Here is a 26,320-nt window from a genome sequence, read left to right on the forward strand (position 1 = left end):
GAGATTCTTAACTCTAGGAAACAAACTGAGGGTTGCTGGAGGGAGGTGGGTAGGGCAATGGGGTAATTGGGTGATGGGCATTAAGGAGGGCACTTGAAGTAATGAGCACTGGATGTTGTACGCAACTGATGAATCACTAAACTGTACCTCTGAAGCTAATAATATAGTATATGTTAATTAAATTGAATTTAAATTAAAAAATTAAAAAAAATCTTATTCTAGCACACTCCTACCCAAACATACACAAATAAGTAACTATATTCTCCTCCTTTAGTTTAGATACTCACTGGCCATAAAATTCTGGAGACAGTAGAAAATCCCCCCTTTTTGGTGAAAACGGTAGTCAGAAGATATCTTTGATCCCAAACAATTGAAAAGTGTAGAAATTTCAATGTTTTGCCAAATTCCCAACACCTTCCTAAAATATCAGAAACACATAAAGATGAATGCTGTCATATTTTTCTCAGCTGCAATGCCATCCTGTTTTCCACAAATATAAATTCTTGTATTAATAAAAACGTTCTACTGAAACTTCTAAATTTTTCCACAACCTCATATTCTTGTAGGGAGTTGGGAGATGAAGTAAAGAGAGAGAGACAAAACCCCATATAAATGGAAGTTATTTAAGATATCACCAGGGTGCTCATCAAAATGTATGGAACCCAGATAAACACTGAGGATTAGATAAGAAAACCAACAAAATTTTAAAATTTCTATGCCTACCTTCAACCATTTAATATGTAATCACAAGTCAGTGGTTTTAGGATCCCTACCAGTGACCTTACAATTATATGCCTGATATTTAATTGAGGAAGAGTTCATTAAGAGGCTGTGGCAGAATTTTATTGCTCATATATGTAGAATAAGAGACAAAATAAAGATTTCCCAAAGAAAGTTCTTTTGGAAGCGTCTAGATCACTCATGAAAAGAGTGATTCATGGTGTTTGAATAGGCACAATATTTGGAATTTTGTTTCTCAAACATTTTTCAGGTCTGTTTTAAGACAGAAGCCCTCTAAATCTCGGAGGTTCCAAGGGAATCTCCTTACCAAACCACATGTTTTCTTGTGAATTTGTGAACTCTAAGGAAATGCAGATTTCATAGTATTAATTTTCTGCTCCTAGAGGCTGACCTCTAAAACTCAGAGCCTGTTTTATTCTCTTTGGACTGAACATACATGAAAGTTAGAAGAGAGGGCGCCTGGGTGGCTCAGTTAAGCATCTGCCTTCAGCTCAGGTCATGATCCCAGAGTCCTGGGATCAAGTCCCACGTCGGGCTCCCTGCTCAGTGGGGAGTCTGCCTCTCTCTCTGCCTCCTTGCTTGTGCTCTTTCTCTCTCACTCTCTCTCTCTCAAATAAATAAAACCTTAAAAAAAAAAAAAAAGAAAGGAGAGAGAATTTGTAGAAGCAAAGAAATGGCTAGCAGCAGGATTTATGTAGGCGGCCATGTGGACTGGAAATCACCTTCTAAAGTCAAATTCCAGATGAAGGAGTGGATTAAGATATCAAATATTTGGAGATACTAGTTAGAAAAGATTTAGTACCCAGAAAAATAAAAAGAAAAGTCCTCATAAAGAATTACTTTACTTGTTAATGTTTGCTTAGAAATCTTTGTGGTAATGGCATTATGGCAAAGCTTTAGGTCCATACAAACCTAGTGTTTAATTCCAGATGTGTTGCCCATTACCTATGAGATCTCAGATAAGCTACTTAAAGTTTTTGAGTGGCATGTCCTTGACTGAATAAATGGGATAAGTATGTGTACATTGCATGGTTATTTTGAGGGCTACGGGTATTGAATAGCAAATTTTAACGTAAAACCTGGAAAATATTAAGTTACAACTACTATGACTTCTCCTTTTTTATCCTTATCATCATCATCATCATCATCGGAGATGCACAATTCTGTTTAAAATCTAAAAGATGATATAGAGCTGAAGGCAGCCATGTCTGAAGTGTGTTTAACTACCTAAGCCAGAGATGCAATAATTTCAGGATTAATACTGTTTACATCCAGCTAAAAGATTCTAAGCCGGGACCAGGAGGAGGATATGTATTTATGGGCTTCTAGGTGGTAAGAGTCTTTGTGCACAAACCTTAATTAACAGAATCATCCTTCACACTAGTAACACTTTCACTGGGGTATTGGCCCATATCTTTTGGGGGAATACTTTTTCACCAATAAGCCCCGCAGCTACTCCTTAAACCACCAATAGCAAACACCATTATATAGCTCTACTTCAGTCACAGTTCTGCTTTTCATGACTTTGCCACCAGTCAAGATTCTTGACCACAGTACCATGCTTGGGAAGGTCTAACGTTTTCCATGGGACAGAAATTTTTCAGTCCTCAACTTCAAGGTCAGCTTTGTAAAGCCACATTTTTAGTGTCTTCATAAATCTTGTTATAATTCACTCATTCAGCCATATTTACCGTTCTGTGCTCAAGAATTCGTAAGGACGTAGTGTTTTGCATCCCTCCTGAGTGGTCTTCCTCCCCACGTTGCCTCCCTGCAAGAAGGGAGACTGGCAGTGCGTCAATGTGCAGGTGCCACTTAGCTGGTACCTCTGCCCCACCCCACTTTTTAACATCTGCCAGCGTAGACACAAGGTTGAAAAGAAAGGATTGGAAAGATCGACAGAAAAGGCACTGTGTATAATTCCAATTCCGATTGTTTTAAAGCCATTTGTTCCCTAAAGATTTATTTATTTGAGAGCAAGAGAGAGAGAGAGCATGAGTGGAGGAGGGGGCAGAGGGAGAGGGAGAAACAGACTCCCCGCTGAGCAGGGAGTCAGATGCCAGACTGGATCCCAGGACCCTGGGATCACGACCTGAGCCGAAAGCAGACGCTTAATGAATGAGCCACCCAGGCACCCTAAACCCATTTTTAAAGTGACAAAACTGGGGCATAGTAAGGGAAGAATTTGGTGATGGAAGAATCTAGTTTTCTAACTCTTTAGTGACATATAGTAAATATAGAGCCACAAGCTCACATGCCTTCAGGGTCCACCATGATTATTGGCCACAAGGTTTTCACATGGACACTGTAGCAAATTAGAGAGTGTATCCTGGAGAATAGGGGAACACCACTACTTATGTACAGCTATTAGGTGTCCTGAGATGTGGGAACATGGGCTACATATGACCACATCTTCTGATTTTCAAGAAAAGCCAAAACACAGATTGGTGTGTGTGTGTGTATGTGTGTATGTGAGCACACATGGCACGTGTGTGTGTGTGTGTGTGTGTGTGTGATATGTGAACATTAGCAACTATTTTTTAAGGTGGTACTCACCAAAACCTGGCCTCATGGACCTCAGAAGATTAGGGTGCTGCCTCTAGATCCATATACTTTTCTTCATGTGGCATTTAAACTGCAGCCCTCTTGTTTTATTCCGTAGCCTTTCCCTCACACTCTTTCTCCCTCAGTGTCTTCATCTGTGAAATAGGGATAAGAGCATTTGTTTTTCTGCCTCCAAAAGATCAAGGATCATGGCGCATGTGAAGATTAATGAGGTCATTTGGTTAAGTGTTTCTTGCTGGGTGGAAGAACGATGGCTTATGAATACTAATAGCACTTGAATCATGTGAGCTTTCATGGAAAGAGAGTTGGACCATTTAGCTCCCCGTCTGCAGGGAGTTATAAAGAGGGAACCAGGGAGGGAGAAGCTGAAATTATTTCTTCACGACTGTCTCCTGTGGTGAACTGTGAAGGGGCATTGGGAATGCTGAGAGATTGTCTGCCTGATACTATAGACTCTGTATGCAATGCAATCTGGAAGAGAGCAAGACCCTCACTATGTGAGTTTGTGAAATTTTACCTGTTGGAGAAGGGTGAGCAGGTGTGGATCGGAAATAACATTTTAACTATCTACCTAAGGACCTGGCTCACAACCCATTTTTATGTTCTAATCAAACTGTCTTTTTACCACTGGCCTCTCACCCTCCCTAGTATGTTAGTTAGGGTAGGCTAACTATTGAAACGTACCTGACATATTATTATCTTAACCCAATAACAGTGCATTTCTTTCTCAGATACTCTTGGTTTGTGAGTGACATTTCATATAATGATTCAGAAAACCATGCCTCTTCCATGCTATGGCTCCGTCATGCTCTGGGCCTCCCCATTAGCTGGCAAATGGGCTAAGAATGCAGTGAATTACATATGGAAGATCACTACGAGCCAAGTGTGGAAGTAAGACACGCCATTTTGGCTCCCATTCCCTTGGCTAGAACTCAGTCACACTGCCACACAAGACAGGCTGGGAAGTGGAGTCAAGTTTGCCCCAGGAAGAGAAAATCATTTTGATCAGCCAGTAGTCACTGCCAAGCCTGACATGTTTCATACATTTGTCCTTACATTTTATCATCTGTTAGATACATGGTTGATTTCTTTAACATAAGACACTGATGATAGACTTTGCTATTCCCTTTACTCTGTTGCATCTCTGTAGGCAGCATGCTAGTTTCTTGGTTTTCTCGTAAACATTTTGTACAATATTTTGAAGGCTTAGTTTTGTTTTCTTTTAACCTTTCTGTTCCTTCCATATACTAAATACATCATTCTCCATGTTACTGCTTTGAAGGGAGATTTCTTCTCCACTGACTGTTGAGAGTGTTTAAGTTTGAATACCTTTGTTGTCTGTAAGAATTGACAGTAACTAATGTAGCCTGTTATTGTCTATGATTTCCTTAGCTATGGCTCCTGGTGGAAATTTTTGATTCCTGGGTACAAATCCAAAAATATGTTTATTTTTAGTTTTTGATTCTGAAACTGTTATGGGGGCAGCGTTTCCTTTGGAGTGATGTGTAATGTAAAAATAAAATGATTAAGTATTGTGAAATTATACAGTGACTTTGATTAGTGTAGGCAGTCAATACTAATCAATGCACACAAAACAATACAAACGATCTTCATCTTTTAGCACAACATTTTATTAGGTGTGACTGTTAATGGTTGATAAATGATAATGGAAAAGATTCATACATATCCACCCAAGCTTGTGCTTGTCATGAGAATTGGCAATCTATGAAGAACATAGGCTTATTTAATCTTTGACAGAATCTCTGTTCAAAAATCCATGAAAATGGGCGGCACCTGGGTGGCTCAGTCGTTAAGCATCTGCCTTTGGCTTAGGTCATGATCCCAGGATCCTGGGATCGAGCCCCACATCGAGCCCCACATCGGGCTCCCTGTTCAGCGGGAAGCCTGCTTCTCCCTCTCCCACTCTCCTTGCTTGCATTCCTTCTCTCACTGTGTCTCTCTCTGTCAAATAAATAAAATCTTTAAAAAAAAAATCCATGGAAATGGAAGCTTTAAGATACTAAAATGTAAATAAGTGACAAAAAATACCCTATAATAATTATCTATCTCTATACAGTGGAGTATAATGGCTAAGAGCTCTATAGCCAGACTTCCCAGACTTGAATCTGAAACACACTAACTCTTGTCTGTGATTCTCGGCAAGTTAATTCTGAAACTCCATTTCCTCTTCTGTAAAAAGAAGACAATAACAGAAATAGAGCTAATTATGTCATGAGGATCAATCAGATGATGATTGTCAAGAGTTTATGACAATTCATAGCAAGTCAAAAGCATTTGATAAGCCACAGAGAAGACAAGCATCTTCTTACAAAGAAAAATGGTTTAAAACAATGCTTAAATGCTGTGGGCATAGCAGTCTCCTGAATATCTGTTAGTATGGAGATTCTGGTACTGTAGGTCCATCATGGAGCCTGATATTCTGCATTTCTTAAAGTTTCTGGATTATATTGGTGTTGCTGGTCCATGGAACACACTTTGAATATAAAGGAGCTAAACTTTATAGTTATATCCCTATGTTAGTCTTGGGTTATCAGTTGTTTATTGAATGTGGTGATTTGATTCATGGCAGATGATGGGAAAGAATTCTTCATGATACAAAATATCTGAAAAGCTTCCATAAGTGATTATGATCCAAGACATGATGTTGAACCAGATGTCTAAGGAACAAAAGAAATAATCCAAAATTTCATTCGTGTTGTATTTTGTGTGCTGTGCTTTGTGTCTGAGGCCAGTGTGCCCGAACTTTCAAATCTGGGTCATCTGTTCATTGAGCTCTTAGTCACAACACTCTACTGCCTTTGGATAGAAAACTATTACAGAATATTTCTTGTCCTGTGTTTACATTTTAATATCTTGAAGCTTTGTATTTTCATAAATTATTAAACAGAAGCTTTGTCAAAGGTTAATTAAGTCTATGAATTGCTATGGCCCAGGAATGTGGTCTTAAGGGCCAATGACATAAGGTTGATATGCTTCAATATTAATGAGACTTTTTGATATTCTGATTTATTTGCTGTTTGTTTTTAACATGATCTCTTTGAGCTGCTATCTGCCATGATTGTTCTGTCCTTATTTCTTTACTATGCTGAAGAAAAAAGTAGAAATTTAAATGGAAGGCAATAATTGGTTCTTAAGTTGTCTAGCCTTTTTTGGCTTATGTTCCGGTAAAGCTTGTTGCATCTCTTTTTCAAAGCAGTGTCTTGGGATTCCTGCTAGGTTACTTAATTTAGGTCACTATTGTTTCCATTAATAACATCTATATTTTCCCCTTACATACATTTCCTGCTTAATGTATGTCATGGTAAGAATTCTATATTATTCGGATTTTGAATCCTTTAATTTTTGTTGATCATCTTCTAAATATTGCTTTGTTTTCCTCCTCCTTTAGAGTAAACCTATCTTTATTTTAATGGAGTTTTATGGCTGAGTTAAGATTTTGGGTACTGTTGTCAATGGCCTGGGGCTGGGTTTTGAAGATGCAGGGTTGGATTCCCACTTTTCCCTTTGTTGTCCTTGCATCTGTCCTTCTGCTAAATGTCCATAAGGAATGGTACAATGCTTATAACTTAGAGAGGTGGTTGAGGAAGCTCCCATAGTTTAGAACCCTTGGCACCCACCTTACCAAAATTGCAGCCCCTACTTCTTATCACAATGTGATAAGAAGGCTACTGTGTACCCTCAATGCACATATTTTCAGACTGGAGAAAAAAAGGTATGTAATAAGTGTGATTATAATTAGTCATATATTTATAAATATTATATATATACATATATATATCTGAAAATTTATGAAGTCATGACACTTTCAGGATTGAAAGCATTGAAGGAACCTATTTACACACTTTGACATCTCCTAGTGTTTTCAATGAAAGTGCTAATTTATATTACCTATTTCTAAGCCCTGGAAAGAAGGGAATGTGAAAATTAAATGACAATAAATAAATGTTTTATTTTTTCTAGAAAAATAGTCAATGCCGTATATGTATTAACCAACCCATTTCAAATGTATACCGTAGAGGATACCCAGATTTTTGTGGTAAAAAACTGACAGTTAAAAACAAGTAGGCATTCCTAAATTGCCCGAAGTTAATGACAGAGCCAAGTTGTCAATGCAAACTGCAAACACACAAAATGCCACCACTACGGGGAAATGGGGATCAGAAGTGGATGCTTCGTGCCCTAAAGTTTTCTGAGCATACTAATTATTTGTTGGCTGTGCCCATCTCGAAATAATTGTTATCTTTGAATTCTACCCATGTGATTCATCTCCCTTCTATTTAACTGCCCCTCCAGAGATTTTCTCTACATGGGAACCTAGGAATAAAAGATACAGAAATAAGAGGGAGGTGATCCACTGATGGGTTGTTCATAGAAAGCTTGTACTGCTAGGGCACCATCTTTAAATTTTATTTGTTAATATAAATGATATAAAACATCTGGTCCTTCCGAGAATCTCTTTAGTTGTGAACATAAATCTGAGCTAGTTTTAATGAGTGTCTGGGGTTTATATTAGTGTAAGTTTGTTATCTACCAAGATGGAAGACAGTGAAGTCCTTGGAGGCAGAGGTTCCTGCCTGATGGGTAGTTCTTTGGAGACAAAAGCTGTGCCTCATTTTCTGTAACAGCCCGGGTCATACAATGCCTCTCATAGAGTAGGAACTCAAAAAATGTGTATTGAATTAATGTTGTGTCTCCACCCTTTCCCCCTGTGACTTACAATGTAATAAACAAAAAAAGACTTAGTGTTTTAAATCACCCCCATGAACATTTCATGAGAGAGATATTTAATTCCTATCATATCCTATGAAATGAACAAATGACCAGTAACTCCTAAAAATTCCTTAGTAGCAATGTTAACATATCTAACAATGTAATTAAGTTTTTGTGAGGTTTTTTGTTTTTGTTTTTGTTTGTTTGTTTTTTACATAATGATGACTTCTACTCTGGATTATCAGTAATGCCATTTTGGGTCATATGAAGACAGAACAATTTTCTATAGTTTTTATTATTAAAGTGGCCATGAAGCCATATTTGTGGTCTTTAGTGAAGTATTTTTCTGATTTTCCTAATAATTTGATGACTTCCTGCCAAAAGGGACAAAAAGTTCTTTTAGGGAGTCTGGAATAGTACAATAGCATTGAGGAGTCAGTTAGTCATCAGAGGCAAGAGGCAGTTTCTGGAAATAAAAGGAGATCTATACTATAACAACTCAAGTGAATGGTCTGACCACACCAGGCATCGGTGGGAAGCTCCTCAAAATCTATCATGATCAGTGATATCCATAGGTTATTTCTTTTTTTAAAAAATATATCAGATAAAAAGATTAATAAGTTTTGGTTAGCTCATATGTTCCTTGAGAGCAAGTCTTTGTTGGTTTCCCAACAAGTGTGAGTATTGGTGTTCCCAGTGCGAGTTCTCCAGTAGCTGGAGGAGCAGGAACTCAATAAATATTTTAGATGAATGAATAGATTAATTACTCAACTGGATAATGTCTGTGATTCAGGTTCCTAATTTTGATAAAATTTTTAAAATAAAATCTGTTAAAAGTTTTCTACTAAATACTACAATTGGGTTGATGTGTAAGTGAGAATGAACACCTTGAAAATGGTGAAATTTTCTAGTACTCACTTAGACAATGAGTTTCACTACGTTTAAGACAGGAAGAGAATAATGTCTCTAGTTTGCATCCAGAAATGTGATATTTAAGGGAATTGGATGCCAAGTACATCTGTTCATCAAGGTTACTCTTAGCCTGTATATATTTATATGACTTGTCATTGTTCTCCAAAGTTGAGACAATGGTTCTTTTTAAATATGTTAGATCAACCCAGTGGAATAGGGATGATAAAGCATTATTCAGGGAAATAGGACGGAGTCAAGAAAATCTCACTTAACCAAACATCAACTTGATAATAGGTTTAAATAAAAAGAAAATAGTTTGTTTCTTTGGAGCCTTAGATGTTAGAAGATACTTAAATTCTTTGAATATTAACTCTGTTAATGGAAGCCCAGTTGTATATATGGATTGAAGCATAGTTTAGCACACTTCTAGATTAATGGGTTTATTTCTGAACACCAAATAGAAAAGAGCTCATAGAGGCCACATTTACAATCATTGTGGATTTCTGCACAATGCAAGAACCCTTATTCTGCATGTGGAAGGCTGGGTGGATCGAACCTTTTCTTTGCTATTTTTATTGGGATCTTATTAACACGAGACCACTGAAGAACAAATAAATTTTACATAGCCTCAGAGGAAAATACAACCCATTATATATCAGTGACTCATCATAATTGAATTGTCATTTTTTTCTTGTAAGACATTATTATATTTTGAAAGTAAAATAGTTTACATATTTCAACCTTAGGTAGATTTAATGATTCTAACATTTTACACCAAAGAAATATTTCAATAATTTAGGATTCTTTTTCCTTCTCTCCTTCCCAATTCCTGTCTCTCCCAGCTTAAAATAGTCAGTTTGTCAGGAATGATATCATGAACATAAACATTCTGATAATAGCCTCTTCTGTGCAAACAAAACTGATGGTAGGATAAACAGTTGCTCTAAATAAGTAAGCACTAAGTTCTCTGTTTCTCTTTGAGGTTTTATAACTTACTCAGAACCCATTTCATTTTGAGGACAACTTGTTGGTCACCGGTTAAAAACAGTTTGATCTTTTTCATTTCAAACGTTTTATATGCTCCAAAAAGAAAAAAATTGTTATTATTATTTTTAAAGATTTTATTTATTTATTTGACAGAGACACAGCCTGAGAGGGAACACAAGCAGGGGGAGTGGAAGAGGGAGAAGCAGGCTTCCCATGGAGTAGGGAGCCAGCCCAATGCGGGGCTCGATCTCATGACCCTGGGATCATGACCCAAGCCAAAGGCAGACGCTTAACAACTGAGCCACCCAGGCACCCCAAGGAAAAAAAAAAATATTAGTTATTCACTCCTATCTGGTACTGTGGTCGGGATTCTATATGAAAGTTTCCAACTGTGTGGTACAGCTAAAGTTTCTAATCTTAATTAAATACCAGTGCCATTATCTGAAAGTACCAGTTCATATCTAATGTTTAATAAGATTCCCTTCAATGGCTCCACATCTCACTCAGAGTAAAAGCCAGACTTTAAACTAATTGACAAGACCTTAGGATATTTATTGCTGGCCTCTAGCTCACACTCTCCTCATCTCTCCTACCCTTTTCCCTTACTTACTCTGTTACATTCATTCTGGGTTCTCTGCTGTTTGGGGAGCTCCAGAGGCATATTCGGGTATCAGAGCCTGTGCACATGGCATTTCCTCTTCCTGGATTGGTATTCTCCCAAATTTTTGCTTCCTTATCTCTTTAAAGTGTTTGTTCAAATGTCACCTTCTCGAAAGGAATTTCCTGAATACCCCATTGAAAATTATATCACCCTTATCTCAGTACTTCCTGTCCTCATCTCCACATTATTTTTCCTCATACTGCTTACAATATATTAAGTAATTCACTTTTTTGATTGTTTATTTCTACCCACTAGAGTGAAACTTCACTGAGGGAAGGGATCTTTGGGATTGTCACGGCTATATGCCCAGGGCACAGAACCATCCCTGGGACCTAGGGGGTGTTCAGCATTCGTTTACTGAATGAATACATGCATATTTATTGCATTTTATATTTTCACAAGTCTCTTGAACATTTTCACTATGTCACTAGAAATGTGTGTCTTGGGGTTCTAGAATCTTGCGTGGCAAATAGGTGGAGTAGAGAAAAAGGTGACTCTTTTTTATACTTGCATGGAAAGGAATGTCACACAATTGAGTGTGATTATGTAAAGCCAGTATTATCTTTTAATCATACCTTCTATTAGTTGAATATTAATATAATTGAACATATGTCATTTGCCTCACCAGCATTCATTTCATAACTTTTTTTTAATTAATAGCTATATAAACCTGCCAAGAGAACATATTTTTTTTTCAAATTGGTTACTTTGTATAGAAATAGTTTTAAACTGTATTTAGTGTTATTGTACAAGTAGGAATTAGACCATCATAAATATTAATTATTAGCCCTCAAAACATTCTTTTGCTTTGCAGTTCAATCATTTACTTAAGCCCTACTGATCTGTTCAATTTAATAATCTACTAAGATCAGGGATTATCCCACTGGCACTGAACAGGGCAAATAAGAATGAAAAAAGTTTTACTGCCCTATCTTTGTACTCAGCCAGTTGTTGAAATTATCTGGATGTGTAAATTAATATTTAACCAAATCTTTTTTCTGCCTCAAAAAACCTGGGGAATAATGTGCTTGTTCCCTCACTCCCGAAGAAATTGGTGGAAAACATTGGTGATGAGTGAATGAGGTCTGGCTTTTGGTATGTGATGGAATATACTTTTAAAAAATAGAGCTCTCTACCTATTATCAGGTTGACACTGACATAGGTTGGGAAATACCTATTTTTCTTTGGTAAGAATCCATCATTTGTCATATTTAACTCTCAGAGATTTTATAATCTATCCTATAGGTTCTGAACATGTGGTCCCTAGCCCAACAACATCAGTATTACTTGTGAACTTGTTTGAAATGTAAATTCAGACTTCTGAATCAGAAACTCTGAGAGTGGGGCCCAATCACTCAAGATAATTTTTTTTTTAACAAGGCTTCGAGGCGATTTGATGCAAATAGTTGAGAAATGATGATTGATGCTATTCTAGTAAATATGCATAGAGCCGATATTTTATATGATACGTTATGTGTTATGGTGTAAGGCAAAGATGTGAAATACACACTTTCTGTCATAGAAGAAATTATGCTGAAAATACTAACTGGCAAGACTCTGAAGAAAACTCTTCTGCAGCAACACTCTAGTAGCATACATTACCATTATCGATGCATATCTGCAGCTTTAACATGGTCTTTCTCTGGTCTTTGGTTTTGCTTTTATCTGCAGAATTCTGGTCGCCCGGCTAGCTCAGTCGGTAGAGCATGAGACACTTATCTGCAGAATTCTGTACACTTCTATTTGTCCATTTAAATTTGTAGGATAAAAGGTAAAAATGTACACATTAAACATAAAACCTTCAGCAATCCACTAAGGATAGCAAATCATATTCGTGAAAAACTGTAACACAAAACAAAAGAAGTGTTCTTTTTAAGTCACGTATATATAAATTTCAACTCAGGAAATAGGACAAAGAGTAACCTACCAGAATCAGGGTAGCAGATGCCCCACAAGACACCTCCTTTATCATTTCTGAGCTACGCAATTAGCCACCTATTCAGTGTCCCTGATGTCATTCTCATTATAAACCATAGTGTTTGATATCATATCAATCAGCATTCAGACAGAAGAAGAAAACTATTCTAGGTATTTCAGACTAAGAATCTTTAAAACAAGAATTCTTTGCCAAAAAATTAGTTTAAAAAAAAAAGCAGAAAAACTGAGGACTGCAGGAAGAAAGAGAGGAGGTAAAGTAACTCAGAGATCAGGAATAGCAACAAACTGCTATTACCCCTCAGGCTGGCCTAACAGAACCGAGGACGGGGTGTTAGCAGGTAACACTTACCTGTAGCTCTGCTGCGAGACTCTGCTGCTGTTGAAACTGCCCAGCAGTCCCCCTGTGAGAGCAGCCAGATGTACCTGCTGGCCCAGGCTGGCCCTGCCATTTCAGGCAATAGTGCCGGGGCTAGCCACTGCCTGGGAGCTGCTGAAGGTCATTGGAAACTACAGCTGGCCACTGATGCTGGTGACCCCTACAGAGGCCACAAGAAAGAAAGCACTTTCCTTCTTCCTATCTTCCAGCCTCCCACTAGTTCTTGGCATTGGCAGACCCAACCGGAAGTCAGCTGGGAAATCCAGGAAATGTAGTTTTCAGGGTCTCAGCACCTGGGATACAGATGAATACACAATGAAGCTGAAAGAAAGGGAGCAGGCAAATGACCTGCACAGGCATGGGGACACATCGTAAAACAATCAGTTAGAAGGCAGAATGTCAGAGCCTAAGTGATCCTTGGCATTCCACCTGCGATTTTTTTTCAAATATTCTTCAGTTATGGAACTGAAGTTTGGAAAGAAAATAAGTTCATTATAAAACGGAGGCAATGTGGTAGCAGGAGGTGGTGTTGGGGCATTAAATCCCTAGCTGTTTGGAGTACTACTGGGGTACTGCTGTGCCCCATCTGCTTCCCCTCTGCCAGGTTAGTCACTCAACCCTAGTTGCTGGAGTGTTGGTTGCTACTGGCCTACAACTGCCCTGTTCTCCTGAGAATTTCCTTAGGCTGAAAGGAGTTGTCTCACACATTCTGGGGGAGCCTGCTTCGGTGATCACTTGATATGGAAGTATGAAAGGCCATCTCCCTTGTCTCAAACCTACGGTGGGGAATATGCTGCAGAGCCCTCCATGGAAGAGACCAAGGCTGGACTTCACCTGAGACCACACCTTTGCTCAGTGCCTCATGATTCTCTCCCATGCTTCCCTTTCCTTGACTCGCCCCTCCGTAAGCCATATGCACTTGGATCTCTCTCTCTCTTAGGCCCTGCTCCTGGTGACACCAACCCAAGACACCACCCATATCCTTTTTTTTGTCTTGAGCCTCACATGAGTTGCCTCATTGTACTGTGGACAAAATTGGGTCGCACAAAGCCATCTATCTAAGTGCCTTGTCCAAGGTCATGTTGCTTGTTGGGAATAAACCTAGTGTTCTCACCTAGAGTCACTATAGTGACTGACCCTAGTAGTCAGTGTTGCTAAGCTCAGCAAAATAAAAGAAATTCAGGACCACTTACAATTTCCCTTGGGACCTACTAAAATGGGAGTCCAAAGCAGGCAGTAGATAAAAATTAACAGTTTGAGAACAGAGATCTCATTGGAGTATTAGATTAATGACTCCCAGACCATTATGAGGGCTCCGTGGGTGATTCGTTAAGCTTTTGGCATGATTCTAGATTCTTCCCTCATTCCACTTTCTTCCTCCTTTTTAATTTCCTTCCCACACCCAGCACTAGTGTCTTTGTTTTTATTTTTGGAACCACCCATCCAAAGAAGAAGGACTAGCTTCTTATTGGAGCTGACTGAACGCATCAGTATCCATACAGCACTGTTGAACTTTGACTCCACTGGCAAGTACCCTTTCATAGAATCATGCCTAGCTGCCTTTCTGAAGACATTCTGCCTTGGTGTTCTTTGCCAAGCTTCAAATTACAGTGTTTTATATAAAGCTGCCATTTGGCAGGGTATTTTTCTTTTTTTTTTTTTTAAAGATTTTATTTATTTATTTGAGACAGAGAGAATGAGAGAGAGAGAGCACAGGAGAGGGGGGAGGGTCAGAGGGAGAAGCAGACTCCCCGCCGAGCAGGGAGCCCGATGCGGGACTCGATCCCGGGACTCCAGGACCGTGACCTGAGCCGAAGGCAGTCGCTTAACCAACTGAGCCACCCAGGCGCCCTGGCAGGGTATTTTTCTTTTGTTTTGCCAGTTTCTGATCTTTTTAACACAGAGTGACCATGAAGTCCCACTTTGTAATTGTTGATTGGTCTCTGGTGATGATCGAAAACTTTCATACATAGCAGATAATATTTAATATATTGCCAACTGCACAAGAGGCAGAAAGGGACCTTATTGTGGGTTGAATTGTGTACCCTCAAAATTCATTTGTTGAAATCTAAGTTCCCCAGTACCCCAGATTGTGACCATATTTGGGAATAGGGTTGTATCAGATGTAATTAGGTTAAGGTGATGTCATACTGGAATAGGATAGACCCCCTAATCCAGTATGACTGATGTCTTTATAGAAAGAGGAGATTTGGAGACAGACACACATATAGGGAAAACACCATGTGAAAATAAAGGCAGAAGTTTTCTTTTTCCTCTTCTGGGGACATTGTCTAGTGGCATTCAGAATGGTCCAGCATTTGACATATGGCCATAGGCTGTCCTACAATAGGCTGTCCTCTAACAAAGCCAGGTTGTCGGAAACCCCTGGTGATAGAATTGTTTACCTTTAGACCAGAAAGGTTGGAGAAGCAGCAAAATCCACATGTGGCATGTGCCCAGGAGTTTGTGCCATGAGACCTAAAATTCCTCTGAGGTTGTCTAAAATGACAAAAACCTGGGGCGCCTGGCTGGCTCAGTCAGTTGAATGCCCGACTGTTGGTTTTGGCTCAGGTTGTGATCTCAGGGTCCTGGGATCAAGCCCTGTATCAGGCTCCACATTGGCATGGAGTCGGCTTGAGATCCTCTCTCCCTTTCCCTCTGTCCCTCCAGCTTGTGCTCTCGCTCTCGCTCTCGCACTCTCTCTAAAATAAATAAATAAATCTTTAAAATATAAAAATAAAATGAAAAAAGCTCTGTCAACAGGGCCTTTGGTGGTTCCATGTGTGCTAAGTGTGTCTGTGACAGGATCAAGCATGCTTTCCACATCAAGGAGCATTAAATTGTTGTGAAAACGTTGATGGCACAAGCAGAGAGTCAGAGAGCTAAATTTAAAAACTGAAGCTTTCTCAAGTAGGAAAAAAAAATCAAAAGGCTAAAAAAAAAAAAAGAGAGAGGCAGAGATTGGGGTGATACTTCTGCACCCCAAGGCATGCCAAGATTGCCCACAAACCTCTAGAACTAGGGCAGAGTCGGGGAACAGATTCCCACTCACTGCCCCCAGAAAGAACCAACCCTGCTGACACCTTGACCTTGTACTTCTGGCCTCCATAACCGAGAGATGATAAATTTCTATTAAGTCACACAGTGTGTGGTACTTCATTGTGAAAGCCCTAAAATTCAGGCCTGAAGTCATGTCTCCTCCTGCCTCTATTATAAATGGAACTCCTTTTATTGAGTACTATTTAGTGAAATCCTACTCCAGGATGCTGTTTTTCAGTAGAACATCTCAATTTTTACATGAATGTCTTCATGCTTATGTATCCTATTTTTAAATGCCTACTTTGTTTTATTTATTTTGTATTATTATGTATTTTGCTGTTGTATTCATTGTTATTCTTGCTTGTTCTGGTTATTTGAGAGAGGTTTAGTCTTTTTTTTTTGGCTCTTCCACAGGTTACTTTTAAAAATTAAATAATATAGATCCATCTATAATTTAGACAGTTATTAAAAATAAAGAAAACAGCAAACTTACTTTTCCTCCCATTACCTCTCTTCTCCAGGTTCCAAATTCAATTATTTATATTATTGTTTTTACATCCAACTTCATAATATTTACCTTTTGTTATAAAGTCATTATAATCAAAAGTATTCAGTTTTAGTTCTGCATTCAAATGGAATCAGTATTCATTTTCGATCATTTTATGTAATGGCTATACAGTTCTTGAATTCTCATTTTTATTTATATCACAGTTTTCTGTATTTCATAAACTAGTAGTTTATAGAGAAACCATCATGAGTGTTATGGTCCAATGTGTGCATATTTCAGAATCTCTATCTTTTTTTCACATTATACATGATTGATAACTATACTGGGTATAAAATTTGTGAGTCATTTCCCCCTCTTCAAGCCTCATTGCCCTGCAGTTTTTTGGTTTTTTGTTTTGTTTTGTTTTTGCTTGCTTTGTTTTTGTTTTGTTTTGTTTTCTGGTGTTAGTGTTGCTGAAGTAATACTGATTTTCTACCCGATGGCTAAATTTCTTTTTCAGGATGGATGTCTCAAAACTTCTTTTCTTATCCCTGAAATCCAATTGCTATCATTTGTTTTGTATCAATTTTTTACTAAAATGTGGTATTCCATTTTGATTTATGTTTATGGAAGTTATTATTATTATTATTATTATTATTATTATTTTAGAAATGTTCGATTACACCTTTGAGTATCTTTGTTTGGTGTGATTTTCCTAAAGCCTGTCCACCATATCTGTGACTTGTTTTCAGGAGTATGTATTCTACTTCTCATTCCAGATTTCACTGTATTTGGCAGATATGCATCAACATCTGTTGTCTGGAGTTATAGTGTTTTCCCAGTTTTTTTTTTATAGATACCCTTAGCTTCCCATTTTTCTAAAATTCTTTATTTAATTGCGTTTTCCAGAAAACGTGCACTTTTTCCACATGCAATCTGGGGCAGTTTTCTTGAAAACTATCTATAAGAACGGAGGATAATCTAAGGAGTTGATATACTTTGGGGGTTAGTGAAATGTAATAGGAAAAGCCTCAGAGTGGGGCTTGGGCCAGACTTGAACTACTGCTCTGTCTCACCACATCTGTTTTGCTGTTGTTTGCTGGAACATCTTTGCCATAGACATCTTTGCCTCAAGAGTTTTGGCTGCATAACTAACTGGCTGTAAGGCAATTCTGTCATCAAAGATAAAATAATAAAAAATAAGAGAGGGATATTAAAAAAGACATAATGAAATGTTAAAAAACATTAATGAAATTGCCATAAGGTAATTTTGCCATCAAAGATAAAATAATGAAAAATAAAAGAAGGACATTAAAAAGGACATAATGAAACATAAAAGAAAATAATAATAAAATTAATTATTAATCCCTTCCTTCATTGAGAGAGATATCAGTTTTCCAAATACTGGGAGGAGTCTTGGTAACTGAGCTTTGTATTGCATTAGGAAAGCCTTCCACACTGTTCTTGGCATATCGTCCTATTTCATTGATGGATGTCACAAAGATCTATGGATACAGTGGGCGAAATGCTAATTCTGTAACGCCTTTGTAACTGAGCTTTGTATCCTTGTAACATTTGGTCTCATGGTAATGTAATTGTGTCACTGTCATTCATTATCTAATACAGCATAGTATGCAATCTGGCTTTGCACTCTCTTATTTCACGCTTCCAGTAAGTTTTATCACAATATTTTCTGTCAAGTTGATATACATAGTTGTTATCACCTACTATTTTAAGATCACCACACATGATTGTCACTGTATAGACCATCATGAAAGCTAGCTAAGATTTATATAATATAAAAATGGGAATTTTTTTCAATGGAAAAATAAAACCAGACTGACAGCTAGTAGCTTCAATACCTTCACTCTTCCAAGGGTAGTTGATTTGTCAATGAAGAAATGAAATACAACTACCAACCAGTTATTTTATCATTTACAGCAAAATTATCTTTTGGCCAAATAGTTATGTGACAAAAATATCTGTGGTGAAAATGTTTGCTGTAAAGGTGTGTATGGCAAAGGTGTTTATGGCAAAGCTACCTGGAAGCCAGTCACACACCAGCTCTGTGACCCCAGTTAGAATACGAAAACTCTGAATCTCAATTTCTTTACAAAGTTCTTGCAGGAATTAAGTAAATAACCTACCCAAAGTTATGAGTAAGTTACATGCGAACCATAAATAGAAATGCTAGCTACTATCACCTTATTTATTTAAAAGCATCTATAGGGGGCGCCTGGGTGGCTCAGTTGGTTAAGCGACTGCCTTCGGCTCAGGTCATGATCCTAGAGTCCCGGGATGGAGTCCTGCATCGGGCTCCCTGCTCGGCAGGGAGTCTGCTTCTCCCTCTGGCCTTCCTCCCTCTCATGCTCTCTGTCTCTCATTCTCTTTCTCTCAAATAAATAAATAAAATCTTTAAAAAAAATAAATAAAATAAAAGCATCTATAGGGCTAAGATTAGTCTATGCAGGACCCTGGCAACAATCCTTCCCCTATGCTCAGTTCTGGTCAGGCTGGTATTAAGGGTTTTTGTTTTTGTTTTTGTTTTTTTTCCCATTTTTCAACCCCTGTCAACACATGATTCATTGCAACTTTGGTTATTAGAAAATATCCTATTGGATTGGGGATGGTGGGAGAGAGGTAAAGACAGGAGGTTTAAAAAAAATATTTCACATAGGGACTTGGCTTTCAAGTACTTACATGAACTCAATTTTGAGAGAATTTAAAGGAGATTTATAATATCATTAGGGGTTAGGAAGCAGACCTATACCAAACACTAAGGACACCGATAGGATTTTCCTTGGAGAAGAAAAGTCAGAGGGGAGATTTAGTACTCTACTACTTGTGATACAGATGAGATTAATAACCAGCTGAGATTCTTTGTCTCCAGTGATTATAGCACAAATGAAAACTGACTTGAGTTGCCAGTAGAAATCTCCAGATGGCGAAAGCAGGGTTGGGCTTCCTTGTAGGAAGGGGCCACCCACTTGTGATACCAGGGGACTCGGAAAGCCTACTTGTTCCCCTACTCTGTAAGTGCTTCCCATTATCTCAGGGATTGATGCCATAATTTCCATGATTAAAATGTTATTGCTTTGATGAGGAAACAAAATATTCTGCCCCCCATGAGGTAATACCACAATGAAAAGAGAATGAGTTAGCTGATAATTTCCTTTAAAAAGTTTGATTGACACTGGGGAGAGGGCTATAGGTTATGGGGCTCCTCAAGGGGGAAGAAGTTTATATTACCTCAATAGGAAAAGAGTACAGCATGTGGAGTCTGGGGGCCTATCTCTTAATTTTACTGAGATCCACCTCTCAGTAGGAACTATAAACCACTGACTGATTATTGCTTCATCTGATGAAGTCACATTTCTGGATATCTTTAAAAGCTGGACAGATGATTTATGGTTATCTTCTGTTATTTCCTGAACCTTACAACAACGTTTTAGTTGTGCTTGCTTGTATCTGAAAGGTTGGACAAGCATTGTTCCAAATGGTCCTATGATCACATACAGCATCAACATCACCTGAAAGCTTGTCAGAAATGCAAATTTGGAAGGAGGCTGGGAATATAGCCAGAGTAGGAGGACCCTAAGCTCACCTCATCCCACGGATACTAGATAACACCCCCATCAGTGTAAATAATTCAAAAAGTGACCCAAAGACTGGCAGACAAACTCCATAACTGAAGATCGAGAAGAGACCACAGTGAAAAGGGTAGAAAGGGTGGAGATGCTGTGGGGAACTAAACAGACCTTGGGCAGTCCACGGGAGGGAGGGAGCAGAGAAGGGCAAGAAACAGACTATCACACCAGGCAGTAGGCTCAGGGTAGACAGATCCCCACAACATTTCACTTTGAAAACTAGAGGGGCCAAATTCTGTGAATTCTTTCAACCAGTGGGACTTAAAGCCTGGAATTTTAAACACCAGTGGGCTTGGTTCTGGGAGAGCCTGGAGGGCGAGAGGAAGCTGAGTCCTCACCCTTAAAGAGACAGTACAACAAACAGCCCATGGAGATAAAGTACAGAAGCAGCGGTTTGAAAAACTCCTGAAGTAACTGAGAAGGAGAGTAGTTTATTCATCTCAGAGCTTGTCCCAGAGGGACAGATTTCATTGGAGGATTCCTCCCAGAACAAAGGAGCTGGCAGGCTCCATTTCCCTCCCCACCCCCCAGCATAAACACACTGACACTGACCAGAACCCGCACAGCACCAACATTACCTGTCTGACTTGCTTACACCAAGCCCTGTGCTCCCCCCACCATGCTTTGGTGGATCCACCCAGTCATGGAAGATCTATCTATGCGCTTGCCTGTAAGATATTCTGCAGATTGAAAGTGAGGGGAGGGTGCCTGGGTGGCTCAGTCGGTTAAGCGTCTGCCTTCGGCTCAGGTCATGATCCCAGGGTCCTGGGATTGAGTCCCGCATCGGGCTCCCTGCTCTGTGTGGAGCCTGCTTCTCCCTCTCCTCCCCACTTGTGCTCTCTCTCTTACTATCTCTATCTCTCTCATTCTCAAATAAATAAAATCTAAAAAAAAAAAAAGAAAAGAAAGTGAGGGGATAGAGAAACATTTGTCATGCAAATGGATGTGAAAAGAAAGCTGGTGTAGCAATACATGTATCAGACAAAATCGACTTTAAAACAAAGACTGTAACAAGAGACAAAGAAGGACACTATATAATGATAAAGAGGACAATCCAACAAGAAGATATAACAATTGTAAATGTTTTTGCACCCAACATGGGAGCACCCAAATACATAAAACTGTTAACAGCAGACATGAAACAGTTGATAGTAATACAATAATAGTAAGAAACTTTAACACCCACTTACGTTGATGGACAGATCATCCAAACAGTAAATCAACAAGGAAATAGTGGGCTTTAATGACACAACGGGCCAGATAGATTTAACAGATATATTCAGCAGGATATATAAGAGAAAATGATATACCATCTTTTTAAGTGCACATGGAACATTCTCCAGAATAGATTACATATCAGGCCACAAAGCAAGTCTCAATAAATTTATAAAGATCAAAGTCATACTCTGCATCTTTTCTGACCACAATGCTATGAAACTAGAAATTAACACAAGAAAAAAAATCTAGAAAGAGCAAGAATGCATGGAAGTTAAATAACATGCTACTAAACAATGAATGGATCAGCCAAGAAATCAAAGAAGAAATATAAAACCACATGTAGAGAAATGAAAATGAAAACACAACAGTCCAAAATTTTTGAGATGCAGCAAAAGCTGTTCTAAGAGAGAAGTTTATAGCAATACAGGCCTACCTAAAGAAGCAAGAAATCGCTAATAAACTAACTACACATACAGGAGCTAGAAAAAGACGAACAAACAAAATGGAAGACCAGCAGAAGGAAGGAAAAAATAAAGATTAGAGCAGAAATAAGTGATAAAGAAACTAAAAACAAAACAAAACAGTAGAACAGATCAATGAAACCAGAAGCTTGTTCTTTGAAAGATCAATAAAAATGCTAAACCTCTAGCCAGACCCATCCAAAAAAAAGAGAGAGGACTCTAATAAACGAAGTCAGAAATGAAAAAGGAGAAATAACAACTGACACCACAGAAATACAAAGGATTGTAAGAGAATATTATGAAAAAGTATATCCCAGCAAATTAGACAACTTAAAAGAAATAAATTCCTAGAAACATAACCTACCAACTGAAGCAGGAAGAAATAGAGAATTCGAGCAGACTGATTTCCAGCAATGAAATTGAATCAGTAATCAAAAAATTGCCAACAAAAAAAAGTCCAGGACCAGATGGCTTCACAGGTGAATTCTGCCAAACATTTAAGGAAGAGTTAATACCTATTCTTCTCAAACTATTCCAAAAAATAGAAGGAAAACTTCAAAATTTGGTCTATGAAGGTAGAATTACCCAGATACCAAAACCAGATAAAGACACCACAAAAAAAGAGAACTACAGTCCAATACCTCTGATGAACATAGATGCAAAAATCCTCAACAAAATATTAGCAAGCCAAATCCAACAATACATTAAAAAAATCATTCACTATGACCAAGTCGGATTTATCCTTGGGATCAAGAGTGGTTCAACATTTGCCAATCAGTCAGTGTGATACAACACATCAATAAGAGAAAGAATAAAAACCATATGATCATCTCATAGATGTAGAAAAAGCATTTGACAAAGTACAACGTCCATTCATGATAAAAACACTCAGCAAAGTAGGTTTAGAAGGAACATACTTCAACATAATAAAGATCTAATTAAAAAAAAAAAAAGCAAAAAAAACAAAAAAACAACCCCCAGTGAAACATCTTACTCAATGGGTAAAACAGAGCTTTTCCCTTAAGGTTAAGAACAAGACAAGGATCTCCACTCTCACCATTTATATTCAACATTTATTATATATATAAAATGGAATATTACTCAGCAATAAGAAAGAATAAAATCTTGCCGTTTGCAACAACATGGATGGAGCTAAAGATATTATGCTGAGCGAAATAAGTCAGAGAAAGACAAATACCATATGATTTCACTCATATGTGGGATTTAAGAAACAAAATAAATGAACAACAACAACAAAAGAGACAAACCAAGGAACAGACTCTTTTTTTTCTTTTGTTTTTTTTAATTAGTACATTTTTATTGTTATGTTAATCACCATACATTACATCATTAGTTAAGGAACAGACTCTTAACTATAGAGAACAAACTGATGGTTACTAGAGGGGAGGTGGGAAGGGGGATGGGTGAAATAGGCGATGGGGTTGAGTATACTTATCTTGATGAGCACTGAGTACTATATGGAATTATTGAATCACTATATTGTAAACCTGAAACTAATATAACACTGTATGTTAGCTACCCTGTAATTTAAAAAGAAAAGAAATGCAAATTAGTGGGCACCACCCAAACCTGCTCAATCAGTGTCTGGTAGGGTTAAGGGTAGGGGGGTTGGGGAGAGGGGGAGTCCCAGTATTCTGCATTTTAACAAGACCTCTGGGTGATTTTTGTGCATAATAAAGTTTAAGAACCACTGATGATTTTCATTGCTCTTTACTGGTTAAGAACATACATGAGGTTTTTGTACTTATTTTCTGCCTCTTAGCAACTTACTCATATCCAAACAACTTAAAAGAAGGATAAAATATTTGTTTTCAGTGTTCTTCAATTTTTCTATTTACCAGCTAACCTCTTAATAGTATTTTTTTTTAAAGATTTTATTTATTTATTTGACAGAGAAAGACACAGCGAGAGAGGGAACACAAGCAGGGGGGAGTGGGAGAGGGAGAAGCAGGCTCCCCGCCGAGCAGGGAGCCCGATGCGGGACTCGATCCAGGGACTCCAGGATCATGACCTGAGCCGAAGGCAGTCGCTTAACCAACTGAGCCACCCAGGCGCCCTCTTAATAGTATTTATTAGAGTCCATTTTGCCATACAATAGATTGCCAAGATCATGATTCAGAAGCTTATTCAAATGTATTTTAAATGTTGAAATGGAAACAACCTGGAGATGTAATTGCCAAAATTTAATCAAGGATTTAATTTATAGCTCAGACTAGCCAAATGGATTTTCCCATTTTTCAGTTCACTGTTTGCACAAGGAAATTAAAAAGTATGGAATCACAAGCTGAGCAGGGAACCCTTGAAGAGTATTGCAGTGTGTTCACTGATTCTCATTTGCCATATTATAGCATCCTGATCCTTGGGACTTGTAGTTCCCAAAGCCAGATTAGAGCAAGTGGGGGGGGGGGGGCGGGGCGGGAAGCAATATATATTTTTTGGTCATGTTATAAATTATTGCCAGGGCATGTTAGCTCACACATGGGAATTAATAGAATAGGTTAAATATCCTGTTCTTGATTCTGTTGGTTAAAAAATGCCCTTGTTTCAACATGCCATGTCTAGCTGCCCTCAAACCACTAAACGGGGAAGAGGTATGATTGAGAATTTCATTGCCTTCTCCATTCTACCAGTGATAATAGGTTTTCACTGAGCTCTTTGCACTTGTTTTTCAAAAGCCCAAGGTTTGAATACTTTGTGCCCCACAATATCCATCACTTAGACTCTGAAGTCCCCGTGCAGATTTGACAGAGCAGTGGTTTCTCAACCATGGTTTGCCAAGTCAGCATGAGTGTCTGTGTGTTTGGAGGGGGAAAAGAAAAATGAACAGATAAGGTCAGTGATGTTCTCATCAAGGTGGGCACGTATGTTTTTATACTTACATTTGAGTGATGCTTTGCCTAACAAAAGCACTATGTTAAGATATATTGGTGTGGACCACTTCTCTCATTCTGGGTGTGATGAGAGTAGTGAATCTAAGTCTTTTTCTCTCCTGGCTAGAGTCGCATAGGTGCATCCCAATGCTTCTTTATAAAGACAAAAATCAAGATATTTCAGTAACAAATCATTACATTTAATTGAGCTATTTTTGCTTCTGGTCAAAAAGAAGCAGGAGAGAGGACAAGTAGGTCTCAAGTATTTCACAACAAGATTAGGATTATATTGTAGTTTTCCCCAACACTTTATTATGAGCATTTTCTCACGTGCAGAAAATGGAAAGAAGTTTACAGTGAATTCACTCTCTAGATTCTACCATTAATCTTTCACTAGACTTGCTTTATTACACACCCTTTGCTTTATCCATTCATCAATTCATCATATTTTTTTTAATAAGACATCAGTTGCAGACATCAGTGTGTTTCACTTCTAAACACTCAACATACATATCATTAATGAGACTTCAATATTTTTTTTTTTCCTTTTGGGATGAAACTTCCATGCAATGAAATACATGAATCTTAAGTATACCATTCCATGAGCTTTGCCAGATATATCCACCTGTGTAACCCAGAGCCCTATCCAAATAGAGAACATTGCCATCACACTAAAATTAATGAATGTACATATGTCTGAATGGATGTATACATACTGCTAGACCTGATACTTTTCTTAATTTAATAATAAGATTCCCCTAGGACTTCACATGGTAACTGTGGGGGCTGACATGTTTATCTTCTCTCTGCTCTCTTACTTAATGAAAATGACATGCTACTCAGTCTAATTGCCATGGTCCATACCCTGCACTTAGCTCATGATTTCTTAAATTTTCTAATGCTTCAGCACAATTAGTAGAAGAATGCAAGGATATATGGAATGGAAGTTAACCAGCTTTCCTCAAGACCACCTCCAATAAAAGTAAAGAGACTCATGCTTATTGATCTGCAACTTCCTCCATGTTTAGTGATCTTAAGGAAGGATGGCCAGATGCAAGAAGACAATTAGAGGCTATTTTTTAAACCAGCTCTAGATCATGGATAATGGCTGATGGGGGCTGGGGGTGCTGTGTCAAGAAGGATCCTGAGGCTATGTTTGTACTGAGTGGGAAAGTACCACAATTGCTTAGTGATGTCTGCTATAGGAAGAAGCTGGAGCTGGAGAGTAAGAACAGGCATGTCATCCTTGTAAATACTACATTTGAGTGAGCTCCGGAACTATTCCATATAGTCATCCAAAAACACTTCTAGATTGAACCAGGCAACTGAAAAGGGGTGGAAGGATGCTGAGTACCACTCTGAAATGCTTCTGTCCTAGTTCATATTTGTATCTTCTTAAAATAATGAGTGTTCCTTTGCAACAGCCCTACCCACAAAAGGGATGTCTAAATGTGGTTTAAAACTTCAAGGTGGGGGGAAAAGAATAAAAGAGACAAGAGAAAAAGAGAGGGCCAGGAAGAGATAGAGACTGATGTATTCTATCATTCTGAGAATGAAATGTGTCATTATTTGCCCTAAGGCCGATACACCCCAGGAATTACTCAATTTTACAAGTGTAAAATTTTACAAGGGTAGAAGTCTAAGTAGCTAAATATTTGAGTCACTGCTG

At 38.2% G+C, this 26,320-nt stretch overlaps 1 protein-coding gene and 1 pseudogene across 3 annotated transcripts in view; both read left to right on the forward strand.

Annotated features, from left to right (window-relative positions):
• The window catches only part of LOC123863884 (large ribosomal subunit protein eL34-like), a 39,209-nt pseudogene extending 14,280 nt beyond the window's left edge, over positions 1 to 24,929 (forward strand). The window contains exons 1-2 of the transcript XR_008505083.2: positions 1 to 15,444; positions 15,660 to 24,929. The exon at positions 1 to 15,444 is cut by the window's left edge and continues 14,280 nt beyond it. The product of XR_008505083.2 is annotated as a large ribosomal subunit protein eL34-like (transcript). The remainder of the gene's footprint in view (positions 15,445 to 15,659) is intronic.
• LOC123862956 (RNA-binding motif, single-stranded-interacting protein 3) overlaps positions 1 to 26,320 on the forward strand; it is a 1,542,535-nt gene that overhangs the window by 1,177,395 nt on the left and 338,820 nt on the right. The gene's annotated exons all lie outside the window — the stretch shown is intronic.

This window comes from Mirounga angustirostris, unplaced genomic scaffold, assembly GCF_029215605.1.
Source record: "Mirounga angustirostris isolate CCGP_5_RB_7025 unplaced genomic scaffold, mMirAng1.0.hap1 SCAF_1, whole genome shotgun sequence".
In the NCBI taxonomy this organism is placed as follows: domain Eukaryota; kingdom Metazoa; phylum Chordata; class Mammalia; order Carnivora; family Phocidae; genus Mirounga; species Mirounga angustirostris.